Raw genomic sequence first — 8937 nt, forward strand, 5'->3', positions numbered from 1 at the left:
GGGGGGGGGGGGGACTTCTGGTGGTAAGGTTTGGAGACTTGGCAGGGAGCCAGCTTCAAACCATATCACCCTATCCCTAGGGAATATGTAGGATCAGCCAGCACCATCCTTCTTACATCCAGCTTTATCAAAAGAGAAAAGGTGGACTTTCCCTTATAAAACAAATCCAAATCCTCCAGTTTTTCTAAACCCTTATTGCCCTGACACTCTCTTCAAGGAGTGAACTTCAACTCCTCTATTTGTTTGTCTCAAAACTTCCAAAATTGTATCAGGGCTGACTCAGTTCTTGGAGCCAGTCATTAGGTTCCAACAGAGGCTGCTTCAGCTCATCTTTCAAGTGTTCCATATTTCATCAAACTCCTGATGCATGCCTAAAATTAGCTACCTATTCTTAAAGCTCTTTTTTTCAGTATTAAGCTCACACTCTTAATTATTGGTTGTCAAATGAAGGTTAAGGATTTTATTTCTTTGCATGGTACCAGATGAGATCAAATGCATTAAAATGAATGTTCACAACATGTAACACCACTTAAAATTTGATGTTGAGACCAAAACAAAATTGCTAAACAAAAAAAAGGTCTTATTATTATCTCTTAATGAGAACCACTGATTATTTTTTACATTTCATTTGACAGTTTTCATCTTAATTAATTCTACATGGCAAAGTTAAATTATTCTGGCTGATGAAGATCATTCTGACTCCTAAATATACTTATTAAATGAAATTAAAGCATGGTGCTAATCAGGTGAACGAGCAGGTGTTACTAACCAAACACACCAACCCCAACAATGAGATGATGACAGGTACAGTGACAGACACAAAGCACTGCTATTTAGAGATGGGAAAAGGCTTGGAGCTTCCCTAAGAGGAAGAGCAATGTAGATGTAAATCCCTAGAACCTTCAGGATCCTTTGCTTTTTAAATTGTGCTTGGTTTGCATCTCAAAAATCAGGAAACCTGTGTGTAGTAAAGGGACTAAAGATGCTAAAGATGGTTGGCAGGTTGTCCCAGAGCCAGGCAGACTGGCAGGGCTGAAAGCAGGGCTCGCTGTTCCACACAGCAAGGGCAGTTTGCCATCAGTGCCCACTCATGTTTCCAAAGTTTTGGTGCATTCATCCAGCAAGTTACTTCAAAACAAACAAAATAGTCTGGGTTCAAACCACCTTCCAAGTGACTTTCACTAAACCAGGACGTATTTGTTAGATCTTGAGTCAAGGCAGTCCCGTGTCTGTGTATGTCTGGGAATAACATGACACAGGTAAGCAGGGCCAGCAAAGACTGCATTTGGATGTGAGGATAATTTCTGAATCAGCTTCAAAAGCTTTGTTTTGCTCAGTGACAAGTGAGATGATTAACACCAGGACTACTTGCTTTCATTTGCACAGAACACATGGTTCTCTGGCTGAAACCATAAATTTTCCTGGCAAACCTCTGACACAAGAAAGGGCTGGCAGTCCAAATGTGTGTCAGGATGCAGGCTGACATAGGAACTTGGCTCTTGCTGAGCAGGAGAGATTCCTGGGCATGGCAGGATCTCTTCTGTGGCTCTGAGGACAGGGTAAGACTTCTGTGCTTGCCTGTCCTGGGTGCCTTGGAGCTGAGCCACTGGCTGGGGTGAGCACACAGCCTACAAACGGTCACTGTCCCCCAGGCATTTTGGGAAACACATTTTCCAGAGGGATACAGGTGTATTCAAGAACTCTGATAACTTACATTAATTCCTCACACAGCTTTTCAAAGATGAGACACGAGCACAAGCAAAGTGCCATGTGCTCTGAAATACTGTGGATTAAGCTCCTGAATATATTATTTACTACTTCTGCATGGCAATTACTCAAAGTTTTTGTGGGGGAAAGGAAAGTCTGCTTATGTTTCAGAGAAATTTAAGTCCCATGCTTCTCTAAATATACAAGAGGAAGTTCACCCAAATATTTTGCTCCCTGAAGTATCCCCCCTTTCTGACATCTCTTCTCTTACTGGGTTGTCCAAGGGCATAATTAAACCCAGATCTTATCTTCCAGGGACAAACATGGGTTCTATGTCAGAAAATAAAGTAGTTGGGCCGCTAGAACAGTTGTTATAGCATCATATTATTGCCTGGATCCTTCAGGCTTTTTTACTGGTCTTTTAAGGTACGCACTGAAATACAGAATAATAAAGTATATTAACTGGTATTAATCTCTTCCCACTCTGAAGAGATGGCAGTCTAAAATAAGCAACATACAAAAAGCCAGATGATGGATGCAGACTATTCTATTAGTTAAATTTGCATTCAGCTCAGCACTCTCACTTGCAGAATAATTTGCACCTGTACTTTGTACCAGTTTGAGGCAGCATTCTTGGGTCTGCAGTTGAAACTCGGAGAGAAGGTGTAAATAGAGACAAATTAACTATTTGTTTAGGTAGTTCAGATCCTGGCTAATTGTGCTTATATCTACAGCAGCAGTTCTGCACAGGAAAAAATCATGTCATGTCATTCTGGGAGTGCATTTGTACTTGTAGAAGTCACTTGGCTGCAAAAGTATAGACCAAATCACATTTTTTTTTCTTTTCATAATAACATAAAAAATATATATTCCAACAGAGGCATAACCTCCAATTAATTGTTCCAGCTTACCTTATCTGTCTACAATTAACATTGAATTGCATTTGCCATTTTCAGCCTGCAATCACGTTGTACAGATAAGGACTGAAAAACCCAAGAGTTTAAATGTAGCCCTTTTGGAGTAGGGCTCTGATTTGATTCAAATTATAATGGCATTTTTATTACTATATTTTAAAAGCAGTTTTCCCTGATTTCTAATCTGTAGCTAGATCTCATTTTTGTGGCTGGCTTAACACAATCACGAGACCCATTGTTATATGTGACTTCCCCCCCCCCAGTTTCTAAATGCAACAACTAACAGATATGATTGTAACATTCAAGATAAAACGAGGGCACAGAGATGCAACATATAATCTTGGTACTTAGTGAAACATATACTTTACAAGAACTGCATTTATACCCAGCATTAATTTGCTCTGCCACTGTGCTGAGTTGTTTGATAAATACAGAGTTCCATACAACCAGCATTCCTTGGAGATGTATTATTGGGGCAGAATCTTTTCCCTCAACAGACCCTTAGAAAACTAAATATAGATGCCTAAAAGGAAACCTAGTCATGAATTGCAATTGTAACACAAACCTGCATTAAAGCCAGCGAGAGTTTTGGGCACTCAAGAATGCAGGATACTTTATATAAACCATCCCAGGCAAGAATCACATTACTAATTAGCAACTGGCCAAAATAAACAGGGATCAAGGACATTGTGAAGCTAAAATAAGAAGAAAACCTTACTCAAAATGCAAGCCAAACTTTTCTAGAGTTTTGAAAGTCCAGTTGTCCATTCTGATCTCCTCTTTCTTGCAGGACTAGTAACTGTGAGGTATTTTCCAAGCTTCTAGGTAAATGAGTCTTTTTTCCTCTTTCTTTTCACAGAGATAGAATCAGCTGGATGAAGCTCTGCAGTGCCTTGGCATGGTGGACTGTCCCAAAACTCTCATTCTCCCCTAAGTTGTCCTCCTCTGCCAGTTCTACTGTCAGATAAAAGAGGCAACTTAGGCAACCTGCCAGAAGGACTTCTGTTCAACAGTAGGATTAACCTTCATTTTACAAGGTCCCCAACAGCAGTCTTTTGGATTGCTTTTTTTCCAATATTCACCTCTGGTTTGTATTCTGAGGAGCAGATGACCCTCCCTTATCAATAAGGGATTTGGTCCTGCACCCTCTCCTACCTCTGTGGGCACAGCAGGCTCCTCCTGGCCTGCAAGGCTCAGAGCCCTGTTCTCCCACCAATGCCTGCTCCCAGATGTAGATCACTAGAAAGCTTTTGCTTTAATGCAAAGTTAAACCTCTCCTTTCCAGTCTTTCACTCTGGGAAACAGAGAGATGTTGGAATTGCAAATTCTTAACTCACTGTCATGTTAAACCTAAGCCTTCTCCAGCATTTCACTTCCACCCCTTCTCCACACTTTGCACACTGTTCCTCTCCACAGGAGCCCATCCTTCTCTTGACTTCATTTACCCTTGGGAATCTTTCAGAAGACATAATGGGTGCCAAAACATTGTAACCCACATCCCTTTCACTTAGGAGCAGAGAAACAATGATGCTCTGAAGTTATGGCTAAACATAAAGACACAAAGCCCTCCCGTGCTGCTGTCACTGGAGGTGCAGCCCTGGCAGCACAGTGTGGATGACCCACCATGCCAAGAAGCCTCTTTTATACCTTCTAAAGGCCATTATGAAACTGCCTAAGGTGCAGGATACCAGCAAAAGACACAGAGTACCTTTCACATGCAAATGTAAGAATAGGAAAAGCTACAACTGGAGGCAAAGAATCAGACAGAAATATAAATGCCAAATCCTGGCAAATGCAGCCAAAAGCAGTGTGTGCCTGGCCCCATGCACCCAAACTGCAGCTTTCTTGGCCCAAGAGATAACTAGGCCTGGGGAGGGAATGTGGAACTGTTTTAATGACAGAAAAAAATCCTTTTTTGCAACCCTGTTATCTTGTCAAGAAAATTGTTGTGGTATGGAAGGTGGATCATATGAAAGATGGGCAACAGCCCACAGACAGTCTATGGTCTTCCAAGTTTTGACCAGAACATACTGGTCTTTGCCAACTTGAGGAGAAAACATGCCAGTGAAAACAGATCTTCCTCCCAAGATGAGACCAATTACATTCATTTTGTTTCAGGCCAACAGCTTCTGGTTTCCCCCAGTTCTGATTCAGGGTTTAGATTTAGCTCTCTCAGACGCTTTCCTCAAAGTCTGCTCCTCCAAGCTTGTGGCCAAACCAGCACTGTGGCAGGTAATTCCAGGTCTGACCCCGAGTGGGTTTTGGCATGCAATCAATGCAGCAGTTTGCTGTGATGCTTTTGTCCTGGTGGGTAAACCCTGTAAGGCTGTGAACCTTGTTTGCATCTCCTTGTGCCATCAGCACCACGGTCAGATTCTGTGTCTCAGCCTCAGTTTAAACACCACTTGTTTATACATATCCTGTGGTTTCTCTGGGCAAGACTAGGCACATATAATCCTTCCTCAAAACAGGAGCTATACTAAATATTATAATGTTTAGAATATATATATATATGAGGGAAGCATTCCTTAGGATTACTGTGGTAATAGCATATAGCCCAATTAGAGACACGTGGAGGACTAGATTCTTCTAAATTCATAGGATTATTTTTTTTAATGTACTTTGCAGGTTATTTCAGTCACCCAAAGAAGCTGGCTAAAGAACTGACTTGAAAAAAATGTGGATCTGGACATCTACAACACACATTACACTTTTTTTCTAGTAAAGCATATGCAACAGCTGATGTAAATCAACAAAGCTTTCTTGATTTCAGTGCAGCGGTGCCAATTCATAATGTACAAGGATTTAGCTGTACTGCTCCAGCTAAAAAGCAGAATTTAATTCAAGCTGTCCAAATACACTTTTGACTCATATATAAAATACAGAAGAAGAACAAATAAAGAAGAGACAGATATGTTTAGATGAGACTATTCAATGAGATGCCTTTTCCTTCTTTTCCAGAAATGCACATTTGTACAGCACTGACAACCCTCCACCCTTCTTAGTATTTTCTCTCTCTCAAAGGACTAACATGGAATAACCTCATCCCACTTGCACAGCATTCCTGTCTCCCTTCAGCTCACTCCCCTGCCTCAGATAATTTGCTCCTGATGTCTCAGGACACACAAGAATACAGGCTTAGAAAAGGGGTCTCTCACCTGCGACCTTTAGAAGGATCTCAGTCAGAAAGAGGGAAAAAAATACCACCAGAGCAAAAATCCTCCAAGTAATTTGGCATAAGCAGCAAAACAGGTACTCACCAATCCCTGTGTCCTTGTTTAACACCCAGAACTGTGTGCAAGTGTCCATAAATCCCAGTTCCAAGCTGTTGGGAGGTCTCATCCTTCCATGCATGGCTGTCCTGGGATCCTGTGACAGAAACTTCTTACTGTTAAGTAAGTACTGTGAAGTACTTTGCATTGTGCCCAACATTCCTAACGGCTGGCTTTCCTCATTTACAGGATTGTGAGGAGACCTGGGCTGCTCCTGCTGGGGCTCGGAGGAGCCAGGCTCCTTCCCTGCCATACCCAAAACACAGAGTACACAGACACTTGACATGGTTATATACAAACTTCACTTGGAATAACGTGCTACTTCTGACACTTTGTAAAGACACACAGCAGTCCTGAAAACAAAGAGGTGATTAAGAAAAAGTCTGTCTTCATTTGTAACGACACAAGAGTTTGAGAGTCCCAGTTCTGTGTTGAATACCTGGTAATACTGTCTGTGTGCTACCAGATGAACAAATCTGTTTCTCTTTCTGGCACAGCCCAGCAACATCTTTATTGAGAGCACAGATTTGAAGTGAAAGATTGAGATTAGGGGAAGATAAGAAAATTCTTCATAACAATGAAGAACTGTACTTCCACAAGTACATCATCATAAAAATATTATCTTTAGAGACCACTTCATTAAATTTTTTTCATTCCCCAGTGGATGATCACATCTGGTAAGACAGAGAGAGAGAAACTCAGAGCTAGTCACAGTAAGAGGGAAATTTGCTGTGATCACCCAGTAAATGCATTCTATACCTGAGAACTTATGCCATCTGGCACCTATGTACGGATAAACCACTATGTCTGCATGATTTAAATGTATTTCAAGGCAGATAGGTTTTCACATACTATTCACAAAGTATTTCCTTCTCTGATAAAATATTAATAGAACACTTCATTGAAAATAAATAATACAGATATAGGTAACAGCAGTAAAAAAATTTGATGGAGTTTGTAGAAATAAAAAGTAACAATGCTGGAGAACCATAAAAAAACCAAAAATCCTTTAAAACTTGACAGTGTCATATCACATATCTAAGAGATATTTACTGATACTTTCCTTCTCTAGAGAAGCATGTAAGAAAATGAACTTGCAAAGCAACATTTATTTTTTCTTGCCTCACTTTAATTAGATTACCCTACTTGGCTTTAAAAGACTTACATGCACTATAATAATCTGTATCTGCCAGCTACAGATTTTTGCTTTAGAATATAAATAGCACATCGAGAAGTTATTAGCATACAAACTGAATTCCTTTTAGAAAGAACTGACTATTCAGGTGCTGTGTTTTCATATCTATATATAGAGATACCCATACACACTGTTTTAATCCCTCTGCTCTCTTGTAGGTAACAAACAAAAACTTTTTGATGTTTCTTTTCCTTTATCTTGTTGGAGAAATAAAAAAGCACAGCAATAAAAATATTCTTGGTTACTTGCACCCTTTAAGGTCAGGCTATTAGATTAGCAGTAATTAATATTTGATTAGCACTGCCATTAATGGGAATCCCATCACTGATGCCCATGAACTATGAATCAGGAAATGAAGCCTGTGAAAATTTGTTAGAAAGTCAGAATTCATAAAAAGTTGAGTAAGGTTGCATAAAAAGAAGGCAAAGCCAGATCTGCACTCCTGATACTTACACTGGACACAATGGGAAATATGAGACACACAACAGCTCCATTTTTAATTTTCTGACTGAACCCTGTATTAAGACAATATATTATTATTTAGCATCAGTGGAGTTTCCCTGGTCTGAAAGAACCAAAAGTGAGATCAGAGTCAAATCCAAAATTTGCTGGAGAAAATGGAAAAGGACTTGAGGAAAAAAATCCACAACCTTAAGACTTGTTTTTCCATTGAAAACATCACCAGATGAGATGGTCTCATCAATCCTACAACACAGACTGATGTGTTAATTAACAGTTATGAGAATAAGAAGTATTAACTTACTGTCCCTGCACTTCTACTTGAAACCAGATGAATTTTATCTTTAATTTCCCCTAGAATCTGAGGGCTTGTTTTCCTTTAGTGCTCTTGAAACAAGCACAAGGCAAATTATCAAAGAAAGCAACTCAACAAATACAAAAAATATACTTCATTTAAATTACTTGGAGGATTTCACTGTCGAGTCATTTGAAACTGAATCTTGAGTTGTAATTGAAGGGAAAAAAAAATAAATCACAAGATCTGGTGTCAAAGATCTTGAAAAATAACTTGGCCTTGGCAAACTGTCCCTCAAGATCTGCAAACACACAGTTGTCCCTGACTTCAAGTCAACACGGAACATAAACCTGCCACTGTTCTCAGCTCCTGAGTCATCAAAATAGGGCTTCCTCCAAAGACAAAATGACTTATTTCTTAAAATCAAGTTATTTTAATGATGTTTAGGAACTACCAGCAAACTACACTTACCTTACCCGCTGAGTCACACCAACCCTTTGTTTGAAGTAAAGCAACATGACCCAGTTTCTGTTCTCATTCAGAAGGCAAGATTTACAAAATATCATGCTGATGGCTTATGGGGTGCTTCTCACTGAATACAACACGTATTTTTAGCTCCCTTCAAACCACTGTAAACAAAAGACAAAACAACAGCTGACTACCAAAGCACAGAGAGACACTTCCATTTCTAGAAGAAACTTTTATCTCCTGACTGATGTAGAAGATGTGGAGTTTAGGGCAGATCATTTTAACACAGAGATTGTTTTCCGTGATATTTTCAGTCAATTACTCCAGCTTCCCACCACAGATACATAAATCAGACACACACTTTCTTAATTATTGGAGGGAGTGGCATTATAAATCTCTGCTTTTCCCAAGATCTACAACCTCATAAAATGAGAATAATGTGCATCATCTCTCTTGCATAGCTTCTGGCATGTCATTTGCACCCTCCTTCCAGCATAACTGAATGCTCTGTGGGATATTTGTAGTAATAGTCATCAGTCTCTCTAATGAAAGAAGCCTGGAAAAAATATGGCACTTTAACTATCAGATGCTATTTCAGAAAAATAAATGCTAACATTTTCCAAATAC

The 8937-nt window shown here is 39.7% G+C and overlaps 1 long non-coding RNA gene across 1 annotated transcript in view; it reads right to left on the reverse strand.

The window, feature by feature from the left end:
• Positions 1-6493: 6493 nt before the first annotated feature.
• Positions 6494-8937, reverse strand: part of LOC113970689 — a 12118-nt gene continuing 9674 nt past the window's right edge. The window contains exons 3-4 of the long non-coding RNA XR_003535281.1: positions 8314-8471; positions 6494-6567 (exon numbers count right to left, since the gene is read on the reverse strand). This is a non-coding gene — a long non-coding RNA (uncharacterized LOC113970689). The remainder of the gene's footprint in view (positions 6568-8313; positions 8472-8937) is intronic.

The sequence above is a fragment of the Neopelma chrysocephalum genome, unplaced genomic scaffold, assembly GCF_003984885.1.
Source record: "Neopelma chrysocephalum unplaced genomic scaffold, ASM398488v2 Primary Assembly neopelma1_78, whole genome shotgun sequence".
Classification (NCBI taxonomy): domain Eukaryota; kingdom Metazoa; phylum Chordata; class Aves; order Passeriformes; family Pipridae; genus Neopelma; species Neopelma chrysocephalum.